At 41.9% G+C, this 13870-nt stretch overlaps 1 protein-coding gene across 7 annotated transcripts in view; it reads left to right on the top strand.

Annotated features, from left to right (window-relative positions):
* The first annotated feature begins 502 nt into the window (after window positions 1–502).
* Window positions 503–13870, top strand: part of FRMD6 (FERM domain containing 6) — a 79398-nt gene continuing 66030 nt past the window's right edge. For 2 of the 7 annotated variants that reach the window (XM_003901788.2, XM_003901789.3), the window contains exon 1: window positions 503–642. The gene's annotated coding sequence lies outside the window, so the exon portion shown is untranslated. The other 5 variants (XM_031668109.1, XM_031668110.1, XM_017961166.3 and 2 more) reach the window with 5 other exon arrangements.

Below are 13870 nucleotides of genomic sequence, written 5' to 3'. Positions count from 1 at the left end.
TGCTGGGGACCGCCTCCTCTCGGAGTGGCCTCCCCTCCGGCGATCCGCTTTAGTAAGAATACGCTCAGGCCAAACAGCCGCCCCCGGCCAGCCCGCCTCGGCTCCGGAGGGAGCGCCCCGAGGGAGCCGAGCCGGCGGCGGAGAGGGCCATTCGGCATAAGGTGGGGAGCCGCCGGGGTCCCCTCGCACCTCCGTCTCCACATCACGGGGAACGGCCCTGATCGTCGTGGTCTACACCACCGCGTCCACCTGAGGCTCGCCTCGCTTGCTGGGTGCCCAGAAGGGTGGCTTACTCCGTTTTCTCCTGCCCCCAAGTGGCCGCACCCCTCCACTGGACGCTTGGTTGGGTCCAGGGCGGGGCGGACGGGCGCTCCCTGTACGGTCGCGAGCTCGGTGCTCAGCTCCCGCGGCTCGGCAGTCTCCGCGGCCAGTTGGGGCGGGCCGGGGGCGGGGTCTCAGGGGGCGGTGCTTCAGGGGGCGGGGCAGGCGGGAGGCGTGGGAGGGGGGCGGGGCGGACGCGGAGTGCTCCTCTGGCTGGCGGGGCCAAGGGGCTGAGAGGAGCGGGACAGGCTCGGCGCCGGCAGGAAGACTCAGGGGGCTGACCACAGAGCCCAACGCCTGGTGCTCAATACTTTCTCCGAGGTACGAACAAGAACCCGGTGTCTGGGCCCTTTCCGCTCTCCCCATCGCCCAGCCGCCGCGCCCCGGACGCCCGCTGTGCCCCCTGCCGGCGGGGCGGCGGCGGGACGGGGTTTCGGGAGGGTTTCTGGAAGTCGCGAGTCCCAGCGAAGGCAGTGGCCCCACTCTCCGCCTCTTTCTTCGTCTTCTTCTCGCTCCCTTAGCTCTTGGTGTCGGGCACCGGCGGGAAGGTCGCTTTTCCGCGAGTCGGAGCTCGCCCACTCCGGGACAGGCGGACGAGGCCCTAGGGCAGCCGAGCCTGGCAGCGGGGGAGGCGTGGAGCTCGGGGCTGCTTCAGCGGCGGGGGCGGGAGGCTGGTCCCGGCTGCGGACTGCGCGCCTGGGCTCCGTGCGCCGCGCCTGGTCCTCTGCATCGCGGAGGTCCCCGGATCACAGAGCTCCCTGGCGGGCCCCGGCGCCCAGGTCAGTGTCGCTGTGGCTGGGCGCCGGGACCAGCACCCGAGTCCCGCGCTCCCGGGGGCTGCGCCGTGCCGCCTGTTGTGCGCGCGCAGAGGCCGGACAGCTCGGCTGCGGGAAGGCACCCGAGCGCAGGGTCTGCCCGGAGTCCCAGGAAGTGCCCAGTCGGCGGAGCCGGAGGTTGAGCTGGGGCAGATCGGCGCCAGACTGGGGCCTGGGTGAGATACGAGTTGGGGGCGCGGCCTGCAGAATTTGGGTTTCTGGAGGAGCTTGCGGTGCGCTGGCGGAGCCCCAGGCGAATGGGACCACCGGATTCGGCTCCGGAAGGGCCAGGCACTGTCAGGTATGGACAGCTGGTGTCCACCCGTGTAAATGTAAAGTCTACAGGGATTACAACAACACCTCGAGTCCTGGGACAGCATAGCCTAATGGTGCGGGCGTTTTCTTAAAAGGCACGAATAGATGGGAAAATGTCAAAATAAGCGTATTTTAAAGTTGAAAGCTGGCAAATTTTTAGGCCGTGCAGTTGTGTAGCTAGTGTCCAAAGAAATATTAGCTCGTTTTCCCCCTTAACACCCTTTTCATTTTTATTTTTTCAGCAAAATCTCTTTTGCCAGTTTTTCCCTCAGGAGCTGTGCATTGCTCACAGCAGGGAAGGAAAACTTCAGCAAGCGTTCTCAGGTTGCTTCTGACTTCCAGCCTGTGCTCTCCAGCATTTCTGAATGTGGAGAAAAAGTATCTCGCTGGACTTTCCGAGTATGATTCCCTTCTGTTCTTCTCTGGGACCGGGCAATGTTTGTTTATGGGTTTTATAAGCATCTATTTAAATTTAGTTTTTGCACGAAATACTCCCTCTTGCCACAGGGTGTAGTTTGGGGTTTAGAAAATGCTGTTGGAGAAAGCTGCTAGTGGCTTCATTTTCCAAGAATGTAAGTCATTTCCTTTCTGTGATTTCAGGGAGTTGATATTTCACAGCATCAAAACTTTGTGGGGAAAATTTTCCGTAATACATCTGTCATTAAAGAGGCTTGTGACTTTTGGGTTTCCTTCTTAGAGCAGTGCAAGAATTTAGGTTCAGCAGTGTTAAAGGATGAGAAGTTGTTTTTTTTTTTTTGTTTGTTTGTTTTTTTTTTTTTTGAATTTAGAGCATTATGAGACTATTGTAGAAATTTTAACAACCAGGACCTACAAATGGCCTGCAGGATGGAGAGTGGGGGAGGGGAGAAGACCAGAAGAGAGGCAGGAAAACAGATGCCTTTGCTGATGTCCTTTGTAGTATAAAACTTAACAGCACCTAATCATTTTCTCAGGTGTGGCTTCGAGAAATAAACGTTTTATGTTAAAAATGAAAATACTTCACAATGTGAGACAGCTGGCATTTGAATACTTTTCCCAGTATGTTTGTAAACATATTGGATTCATATTTCATATTAAAGTGGACATTTAGTAGGATTATTAGATGAAAAGGATCCCCCAGGGGATATCTAATATCATGTTATCTGCAGGACATCTTCTCCAGAAAGCAGACTGACTGTAATATGAACTAATTTTCCCCCCTTTGAGTTGCTTGCAAGAATCTCTGAGATCTGACACTGATGGGCTACAGTAATCAGCAGTTCTTGCAGTACTCAAGACATTTTAAGGGGCAGGAAATCTTTCCTATTTCCAGTATCTCCTTTTTGGGGGCAAGAAGGGTAAGCTGCTAGTTTTAAGTACATAATTTGAATTTACAGATTTATGATGCTCCTGGCTCTACAGGAAAATGCCTGAAAACAGCATGGGCCTGAATGAAGACGCTGCTTTTGAAAGCAAAATGCCAGTGTGCTAGGTAACAGTTTTTAGTTACAAATTCTTAAAAAAATTGTTACTCAACTAGGTTAGCTGAAATGGAGGGGGGGTCTTTTTTCTAGTTTTTGGATTTTGTTTCCACATTTAACTATACTTATAAAGCTTTTGGCTTTCTGAACTTATGATGTAATAGACTGCATAGCTTTTTGTGGCAGATGCTTGGAATGAAAGTTTCAAACAGAATTGTTTTTGACTGAGCTGTCAGGTTCAGAGTTGAGTGTAAATGAGTCCTGTTTCACAACTAACTTTTATGATAAAGAAATTCTTTGTAGTTTTCGATTTGAATGTTGCACATTTTGATTTCTAAAGTTGTGGGTTTTTTTTTTTTTTAAGAAAAATAAAACCTGCAAACAATTATTTTATTACATGAAAGCCAGTACCAAGAAAAGATTAATTCAGTCCAGATGTAAAAATGTATGTGAATTTTAGATTTGGATGATCTCAACAAGTTTTCCCTTTTGTTGATGGGACTGCCTGGATCCCAGATGGCATTCACAAATTATCCCTTAGGTGGTTTTCTGAGTTGAGAACGAAATTTCTTGGGCTTTCCCTAAAGTCGATTTATTACTAAGTCTTCTAAAGGATAGAAAGTTTTTTGCATTTGTACATTTTTCTGTTCATTAATACAAACCTCATAAATGCCCTAGTTTGGTAGATGAAGCGTATTTCTTTCATAAGTGGGAAAACAGGAGATATTCGGTTAGTGTATCCTTATGGGTAGAGCATAAAAGCTTTGGCTTTCATTTTTGCAATTTCAACTTTCTTCTTTTAAAGTAAAAAAAAAAAAAGTTTTAAGGGTGTTTACAATCCTCAATAGAATCCTACTGCAACAGTTTGTGGTTTCAGATATAGCAATCTGTCCTTGTTTGATGATCCCCACCTCCTCCCCACCCCCAACGAGGAACAACAAACACAGTTTGTTTAAAAGTCAGTATATTTTTAAACGTGTACTCCTAGTACTAGAGTTATAAAGGCTGTTTGTTGCACACATTAAAATTATGTATTTTTAGGAAGTCTTTGTATGATTATATCATTACACATTTTGGGAGTGTGTTTATGTCGTGATTGTGTATAAAACAATGGAGAGTTAGGAGAGGGGAATGGGGAAGATTTAGCGAAGGAGTTTTATGAGTAGTGAAATTTCATTTATAATGTATGTTCCCTAAAACCCAAACAGGCAAAATGTTATTGTTGGTCTCTGTGGTTAAACTTTGATACAGAGGGTAGTCGAGAGGGCTTTCTGAATTGCACATTATCCTGAGGAAGAGGCTTTGGGGGCCTTTAAAAATAAGTAGAAACAAGTTAAAGGGATACATTGAGAGGAACGAGGAAGTGGAATACTGGACATTGTATTGCAAGGAAAACTTAAAGTTAGAAGGATAAGTATTTAAAACAAGGCCAAAGTAGAGAGAACTTACTGTTTCGAAGTGTAGATTAAAGAATAAGGTATTTTTAGCCGAGAAAAAAGGATTAGAATGATTAGAATTAAGGTGCCCTATAAAGTCTGTATACAACTTGAAATAGGACTGCTAATTGATAGTTATCCTGGAAACTTTGCCTGTCTTAGTGTTGAATCACTAGTTTGGTGTTAAATAATGTGCAGGGACTGGATGCTTATAACTGTATCCCATACACTCCAAAAGCCACTTCCCATTTCAAAGACCGGAAACGTTTTTTGTTTAAGTACTAATGATTCTACAAATAATTAGTCCCCCAGTAGTTGAGGAAACTACTAATGTCTACCTCCCATGCTGTGGGACCAGAGGGTGCTCTACAGCAGTAATGGCTGAAGTTATTATGAAGTTTTAGGGAAAAACAAGCAATCTGTGCTTCTCATTACCTTATGTGATTTAGTGGTGTAATTCTGATGCAAGTTTGTGTATGATCACTTTTTATATACATCAAATGGAACGGAACAGTCATGCAGTATATATACCATATTGATCAAAGATGAATTACAGAACCCTGTGAAGAGGAAAGAAATCATTGCTTTCTCAGCTGATTGTATTACTTCAAGTCAAGAAGAGAGAAGTGTGCTGAAACAAACTCACAGCTGAACCAAATACAGTCCCAAGGGAAGGCAGTGTTTTCCTGGAGCTTCCTTGGAGTTGTCTGTAGCACAGCATTTTCTTTTCTTGGCTCACTGCAACTTGCACCTCCTGGGTTCAAACGATTCTCCTGCCTCAGCCTCCTGAGTAGCTGGGATTTACAGGTGCCCGCCACCACGCCCATCTAATTTTTGTATTTTTAGTAGAGATGGAGTTTCACCATGTTGGCCAGTCTGGGCTCGAACTCCTGACCTCATGATCTTCCCGGCTTGGCCTCCCGAAGTGCTGAGATTACAGGCTTGAGCCACCGCCCCCGGCCAGCATAGTATTTTCTTGAATGTCTTTCCCCACCTGTATGGCCTTACTTAGCTAAGTTAAATCAATACAGCAAGAAACTAGGTAGAGATTTGGTCATTATCCAGGTCATTGCATCAATGTGCTGATAATTGGAATAATTCTGACCAGAAATATCTATTTAGACTCTCACTATCCCAAATGGATCCTCTTCAGGGGTGTTTTCAGATTTTTTCCAACATTACCTTTGAACTTGTTTTATAAAACTTTGAGCAATAATGTTTCACTGGTATATGAAGGCAGAAAAACAATATTTTGTATTAATTTATAGCCACAGTTTCATGTGAGGGAGGAAATCATTTAAAAAAATTAAGCAATTTCTTGATGCATATTTTAGGAAATATAATGGAGTTTCTCACTTAGCTTTTCAGATGATTTTCTCTCTGATTGGTTTAAATAAAATGTGATGAATTTTCTCCCCACAGGTAGTAGCACTTGTGTGTACAGTTTCAGTAGATGACTTTTATTTTGGTCCCTGTAGCTTTATTTCTTTGAACTTGTTACTGAATTATACACAACCAGACAAATGCACAGATCAGGAGTGTACAGCACAAAATAATCACATCTGGGCAACTAGCATCCAAATCAAGAAACAGAACATTACCAGCCTCTCTTTACAGTCATCATCCTTGTCCCCAGGATAACCATTATTCTGACTTTTATTGTCACGGATTAGTTTTAAGCTGTTCTTGGACTGCATTTAAATGCAATAAAATACACATTTTTTGGTCATCTTTAGCTCAACATAATGTCATGTGATGTATCCAAATTGATGTAGGTAGCAATAGGTCTTTTTTCTGTTATTTCTGTGAACGAATATGCCCAGTTTATCCATTTTGTTAGTGGATATTTGGGTAATTTGAGGACAGTACATGATAGGTGACCTTTTGATGGCTCTAAAAAATGTTGAGCACTTTGGGATTGAAAGCTGAGTATGGTCTTAAGATTGAAAGAAAAAAAGTAACATCAGAAATAAGATGTGAGAGGAAAAAAAACATTCTTAAGAACACTTTAAAGGTTCAACTCAGTCACCGTATCCTAAGGATATAGTTTGGAATATACCAACTAGATATTACCAGATTTCAACTGACAATTGGTAAGAGGAAGGAGGCCTTAGGTGACATCTAGCCAGCCACATCATTTTTCAGAGATGGAGGCACTGCGGCCTCGAGAGGTTGAATGACTATACAAAGTCTCACAGCTAATGACAGCACCAAGAGTACAAGCTGCTCTGACTCTCCATCTTGTCTCCTCTAGTGCCACGTGCTTGTTGGAGAGAGAGAAGGCAAGATCAGGGCTACCAACTGTAGCTGTGCAGGTTTTGCCATGCAAGGTGGGTCTGAAAACCAGCTCCCTACTATGTCGTCCAAGCAGTGAGTCCATTGGGGGGCGCACTGCCTGGAGGGTGGGTGCCCTTCTCTGATTCATGCAAAGGTATTCTATGGCTCTGTTCAGATAGACTCAGATCTGCCCAGAGAAAATGGATCTGTAGCCCAGTGAGGCAGAATTTTTCTTCATTCAGCCTGCTGTACCTCTGCCCTCCATACAGAGCTCTGTTGGGGCTTGCCTTTTCCCTGTTTTCTCTCTCTCCCTCACTTCTAGGGCTTTCTAATGAGACTTTGGGTTATAAGTATCAAGTAGGAGATCTCTCGAGGTCCCTCTTGATTCACTCTTTTGTTGATCCATAAATGATCTAGGATGGACCCTAACTTCAAAGGACTGTTTTGTCAATATTTTTGGAATAATTCATCCTTAAGAAAATGTCTCAAAAATTCATTTTTTGGACTCCTCCTGCCTTTATGCTTCTCCCTCTTTTCTCTCTTTTTGTGTCTTCCTTCCACCCCCATCCAGTTATCGTTTCTTAAAGATCCCTGGAAACATCCAGTCTTTGTCTACTGAGAGCAGCAGTGAAATTCTGACACCAAAATCTGTGGCAGTCTCCAGGAAGTACTTATTGTAAAACATAAGATAATGATTTCACCGAGAGATCTAACAGATAAAACAGCGCTTGCAAAGGAAAAATATTCATGTATACATTTTCTTTTATGTTTCCCTAAAGAATAAAGGGCAGTTTTATTATTTAAGAAAAGACTCAGAGCTTCAGCTTAGGCTCACTAAAAAGGTGAAGAGAAGGTAAAATTAGAGAATTTTGTAAGTATGTAGTATTTATATATCCTACCTGAATAAGATACTGCTTATTGCAGCAAAAATTTAGCATATGTAATGTTAACAAATAAAAAATATGCTGATCATAGGGCCACAGCTCTGACAAGTTGCTCAGTGAAATTACTACAGAACAGAGTAATCCATATTGAAGACAGCATAGAAGAGGGATAGTAAAATATAATGATAGGAATGAGGTCTTTGAGATCAGTCCCCTGTGGCCCAAATCCAGACTCCAGTATTCTCCCATGTGTAACCTTGGGGAAGTTACTTAACTCTCTGCACCTCTTTTTCCTCATCAGTAAAGTGGGAGATAATTATAATAACTATCCCGTAGGATTGTTCTTATTTTTAAGTGAAATGGTACAGGTAAAACAACTGGCGTGGTCTTTGATATATAATAAATGTCTTAAGTGATGTTAGCTATTGCTGCTTAAGACAAAAAGAAGTGATGTATAAAAGGACTTACAGTTTTATGGGAGGTTCCCAAACCTTCATTTATAAGCATTTCATGAGGTTTAACTTTGTTTTTTGACGGCATTAAGCAGGCAACAAAACCTAGTATTTCTCAGTTACAGATACTGGGAAGTCTGTGTTGCTGCAGTAGGAGCAGCTGGCCTGTCGCACTGATTACTAATTGATCGAGTTATTTTTCCTAATTCTCTTCTAATTTCCAGCCATCTCAGTCCTTCAGCTTCTGTCTGCTAGATAATTGTTTCTTTCCATATGCCAAAAAAGCCAGCCTGCAGATTTAAAAAATTCTCTTTACGGTGACTGATGTTGTGCAAAGTTCTTTTAAACTTAAAGAGTACCACTGAGTGGCCCATGTCTTTTGCCCATGTTCCCTGCATGGCTTCATGTGAGTACTTTTGAAAAAAGCCACTGTTATTGATATAAAGCAGTTCTTTATTCCCATCCCCTAATCATTGGCACAGTTTATATAATGTGGGTCAGAACCATTTGTGATTTTCTGTTATGAGGGCCAGAGTTTGAGATTTTAAACGATTCATTCAAAGAAACTTAGGAGAGACACAGTTAAGCACCTTAGAAAGATACATTTTCATCTAACTAGCCTAAGTACAAGCTCAGCTAAAAACGGTACAGGATCCTCTAGAAGACTTGCGCTGTATCATTCTGATCTGTTCATTCAAGGGCAGGGGACCTAGTCCGGATAACCCAGTTCCCGTTGTGATTGTGCGTGTAAAATCTTGAGCTTAGTAAACTTAACACTTTAAAAATGTTCACTAAGTCCGTTAAAAACCAGGTTTTATGTCTTTATGAAGTATTCAGGACTGTGCTGAATACTTTGTGCAATTTCTGCCAATGTGTTTCATGTCTAGTTGGGGGAACAAAATACATGTGTGTGAAAAGATACTAGATGTTTCCAGATGAGTGTGAAGTTGAGCTTTGGTTTTAGGATCCAAAATCAAGGATGGTCAGACATGGGATGTTCCCAGCCTTCCTGGGGCCACTGGATTTATAATGGATAGTGAAGTCAGGCTGAGATTTTTCTATCCTTCAAGCCCATAGAAAAGGGGCTCTTCTAGGACCAACAGAAATGTACAAGATCTGGTAAAAATCTCAAATATTAAAAGACAACTATGAAATTAAAATTATTAAATGTTTAAATTCATGCATTCAATATAATGTATGCCTAGTATATGCCAGGCACTAGTCTAGGTCTGAGAGATGTCAGTGAATAAAATAAAGGGGGAAAACAACAAAAAAAAACAAACCAAAAAAACTCTGCCTTCATGGACCTTATATTCTATTAGGAGGCAATCAGCATAACAAAATAAGTGTTATAGTATTTTGGAAGGTAATAAGCCTGATGGGAAAAAGAAAACGTGGAGCAGGCTAAGGGACAGTAGGAGTGCTGGGGAAGGGAGGCAGGGACTTCGCGATTTGGAGGAGTGTAGTCAAGGTAGACCTCACTGAAAAGAGGGCTTGAAGGAGGAAGAGAGCCACGCAGAGCTAGCTGGGGGAAAAGTGTTCCAGCAGAGGGACTAGTGAAGGCATCAGGTGGAAGCATGCCTGGTGTGTTCCAGGAACAGGGAGAAGACCACAGTGGTGGAGCACTGAGAGCAGGGAGAGAAGGAGTAGTAGACAAGGTCAGAGATGTTTGGAGAGCACATGTTTGGCTTGCGTGGACTGTATTCAAGGCTTGACTGTGAGTGGAATGGGGAGCCATCAGAGGGTTTTGTGCAGAGGAGTGAGATGATTTGATCTGCATTTTAATAGAATCACTGGTTGCTGTAGGAATCTGGAATTTAGGGAATAGGTCTAGTTTGGAGATACAAATTTGGAAACTGCCAACAGAATTTGGATGAGATCACTTGGGAATATGTGTAGTCAGAGAAAGAGGCTTATGGACCAAGCCTTGGGGCATATCAGTATTTACAGTTTGTAGAGAAGAGAAGAAATCACACACATAGTACAAGAAAGTGTTTTAAGCACATTTTTCCAACATAGTGAACCCAATTAAGTGTCTCCATTCCTTGAGTAACAATGTTATCACTAGAAGATACTGTTAACTCTGTTGACCTACACAGTGGAAGAATGAACTATGAATTGTTTTTCTAATTGTGATGTTGGTCTTGGGCTAAACCTGGATGCTTCATCTTTTAGAGGTTGTGTTGATAAGGAGGAATCAGTAAAAGAAAATTAAGAAGGAGCAAGCAGAGGATAGGAAGAAAATTAGAAAAATGTTCCTGTAGTCAAAGAAAATATCTCCAGCAGAAGAGTGGATCAGTTAGCTCACATGTTGCTGAGAGGTCAAGTAGGGTGAAGACCGAGAGTTGCTCATTGGATTTAGCAACCTGGGGAGTCATTGGTGGTGATGACAAGAGCTGTGTCACTGGAGGAGTGGGGATGAAAACCTTATTGGAGTGGGTTCAAAGAGAACACAAAATTTCTGAAAGATAACTATTACTTGTAATTCAGTTTTGTATATTACAAATATTTAATATTGGATGTGGGTACATTTTAATATGCCTGATGGGATGTGCAGCGGGACTTTGGAAATGAGAATGTTGGAGGCCATGCGTATCTTCAGCAGCCTTTGTCAGAGTTAGGGAGCCTTTGAGCTTTTCCCTAGTTATTATTGGTAGGGCTCTAGTATATAGATTGTAGTTCATATATTGTGAAATAAAGAAACAGTTCTATGCAGTTTTTTAGTTCTTTATTAAATGTCTTTGGATGAGAACTGTATCTTGAAAATACCCATACTTTGTTTAAAGACTTTCATTTCTAGTAAAGATGTGTTCTTTAATTCAACCTATTGATCCTCGTCTTAGATTGTTTTTGATATTATAATGGAGTACCACACATAGGGTGTTCTGTCCATAAAGAATGGAAGTTTACTATTAACATTCTTTACAGAACTAGAAAAAAAACTATTTAAAAAGTCATATGGGACCTAAAAAAGAGTCTGAATAGCCAAGGCAATCCTAAGCAAAAAGAACAAAGCTGGAGGCATCATGGTACCCAACTTCAAACTATTAGAGCTACAGTGACCAAAACAGCATGATACTGGTACAAAAACAGACACACAGAGCAGTGGAACAGAACAGAGAGCCCAGAAGTAAGGCCACATACCTGCAGATGTCTGATTTGTGACAAACCTGACAAAACAAGCAACGGGGAAAGAATTCCCTATGCGTTGAATGGTGCTGGGATAACTGGCTAGCCATATACAGAAGATTGAAATTGGACCGCCTCCTTATACCATATAAAAAATTAACTCAAAATGGATTAAAAGCTTAAATATAAAGCCCCAAACTGTAAAAACCCTGGAAGACAACCTAGGCAATACCATTCTGGACATAAAAATGGGCAAACATTTAATGATGAAGACACCAAAAACAATTGCCACAAAGGCAAAAATGGACAAATGGGATCTAATTAAAGTAAACAGCAGAGGAAACTGTCAACAGAGTGAACAGACAGCCTACAGAATGGAAGAAAATATTTGCAAACTGTGCATCTGACAAAGGTCTAATATCTGGCATCTATAAGGAACTTAAATTTACAAGAAAAAATCCATTAAAATGTGGGCAAATGACAGGAACAGACACTTTTCAAAAGAAGACATACACGCAGCAAACAATCATGAAAAAAGCTTGTCATTGATATTGGAGAAAGCAAATGAAAACCACAATGAGGTACCGTCTCACACCAGTCAGAGTGGCTACTAAAATGTTAAAAAAAAATAACAGATGCTAGCTAGATTGTGGAGGAAAAGGGGATACTTATACACTGTTTGTGGGAGTGTAAATTAGTTCAACCATTGTGGAAGACAGTGTGGTGATTCCTCAAAGACCTAAAAACAGAAATACAATTAGACTCAGCAATCCCATTACTGGGTATATACCCAAAGGAATGTAAATCATTCTGTTATAAAGACACATGCATGCCTGCATATGTTCATTGCAGGAATATTCACAATAGCAAAGACATAGAATCAAGCTAAATGCCTATCAGTGGTAGACTGGATAAAGAAAATGTGGTACATATATGCCATGGAATACTATGCAGCGATAAAAAAAAGAATGCAATCATGTCCTTTGCAGTAACATGGATGGAGCTGGAGGCCATTATCCTCAGCAAACTAATGCAGAAACAGAAAACCAAATACTGCATGTTCTCACTTATAAGCGGGAGCTTAATGATGAGAACACATGGACACATAGAGGGGACACACACTGGGGCTTACCAGAGGATGGAGGTTGGGAGGAGGGAGAGGATCAGGAAAAATAACTAATGGGTACTAGGCTTAATACCTGGGTGACAAAATAATCTGTACAGCAAACCCCATGACACAAGTTTGTCTATGTGACAAACCTGTACTCATATCCTTGAATTTAAAATAAAAGTTACACTTTAAAAAAAGGAAGTTCATTCAGCTTATGGTTCGGGGGCCCTGAAGTCTAAGAGCACGGCACCAGCATCTGGCCCAGGTCATGCCATGGTGGAATGCAAAAGCAAGGGCAAGACAGAAAGCACAAGGGGCCGGACTGGTTTTTATAACAACCTGCTCTTGTGATAAGTACATTAATCCACTCATGAGGACTTGACCCTCATGACTCAGTCACCTGTTGTTAGACCCCACCTCCCAGTGCTATTGCATTGGGGATTAAGTTTCCAACACATGAACTTTTGGGGGGCTCATTCAAACTATAGCAGTCCTTTTTCATGAAAGGTGAGACATGTGCTTTGACTTGGCTTCTTTTTCAGCAATGGTGATAGGTTTGGTCTGACTGGGCCACACAGCATAGTGCCCCACTGGCCTGGAAGCCATCATTCACAGAGTAAATGGCTCAGGTTAGTGAATCCCACGAGCCAGAGCAAATTGAGTAATAGAAAAATTGCCTCTTTAAAATTTTAAATACCTTGTTGATGACTTTCATCATGAAGTATTATTTCAAAGCATGTGATGAAGCAATTTTCATAGTCCTGTATTTTATAATTATACACCAAGAATTTTCTCTTCTGGGAACTACCTTTGAATTTTGCTAACTGTCTGTAATACTGTCATCAAAATGAATCAACAAGTGTCTGATACTAATTATCTTTTCTTTCTCTAAGCTTATTAAAATGCTAACACATAGGCCTTTAATGCATAAGTATTGTTTTTGGATAGTTAAAAGCTTAGAGTGATTGGTAGAATGAAAACTTTGTTACATATATTTTAGTGTCTGGTAATACCAAAGTGTAGTATTAGTCTTTAGAAAGTTGCTAATTTAGAAAACGCTGGAAAGGGCAAAGACTTTCCTTTGCAGTGGATTAGGGCACAAGGTTTTTGAGAAGTGGAGGTCTGGTGATTATATGTGTGTTTCTAGTGGGTTGTGGTATATGCATATAATGTCAACATTCTCTTAGGTACTGGTTTGCCAGCACTGTTTTATTAGTATCATTTTGAATGTTTTTTCAGCTGAAACTTGTAAGTTACTCTACAGTTAGTTAAGTTACAGTACAGTTAGTTAGAATGTAATTGGCTTGTAACCGAAATACACCAGGCCAATGTGAAGTAATTTCCCAGTGCTAAGGCTTTTACATTGTAGATACTGGAGTATGCAGAGGTATAAAACTGAGCAAGTTTTGAAATAAATGTTATGTCACTTGTCAGTGACTACAGAATAAAGTCCAGATCTCTTAGGGTGGAATTCATCATGCCAACCAGTGTTGCAAGCCTGTGGCCCACCAACAAGTTTGGCTGCAGACATGTTTTGGCTTTTAACACAGTTATTTGCCAACATTTAAAAATAGAGAAATTTTACATTTAAAAAATTGAGTTTCATACCTTCTCTAGAAAAATTTGAAGGCCTGGCAAGGTCTGTTGTAGCAACGTAACAGCTTCCCCTT

This window comes from Papio anubis, chromosome 7 (assembly GCF_008728515.1).
Source record: "Papio anubis isolate 15944 chromosome 7, Panubis1.0, whole genome shotgun sequence".
Lineage (NCBI taxonomy): Eukaryota > Metazoa > Chordata > Mammalia > Primates > Cercopithecidae > Papio > Papio anubis.
Note: the sequence above shows the minus strand (reverse complement) of the source record. Positions and strands in the feature narration are given on the sequence as shown.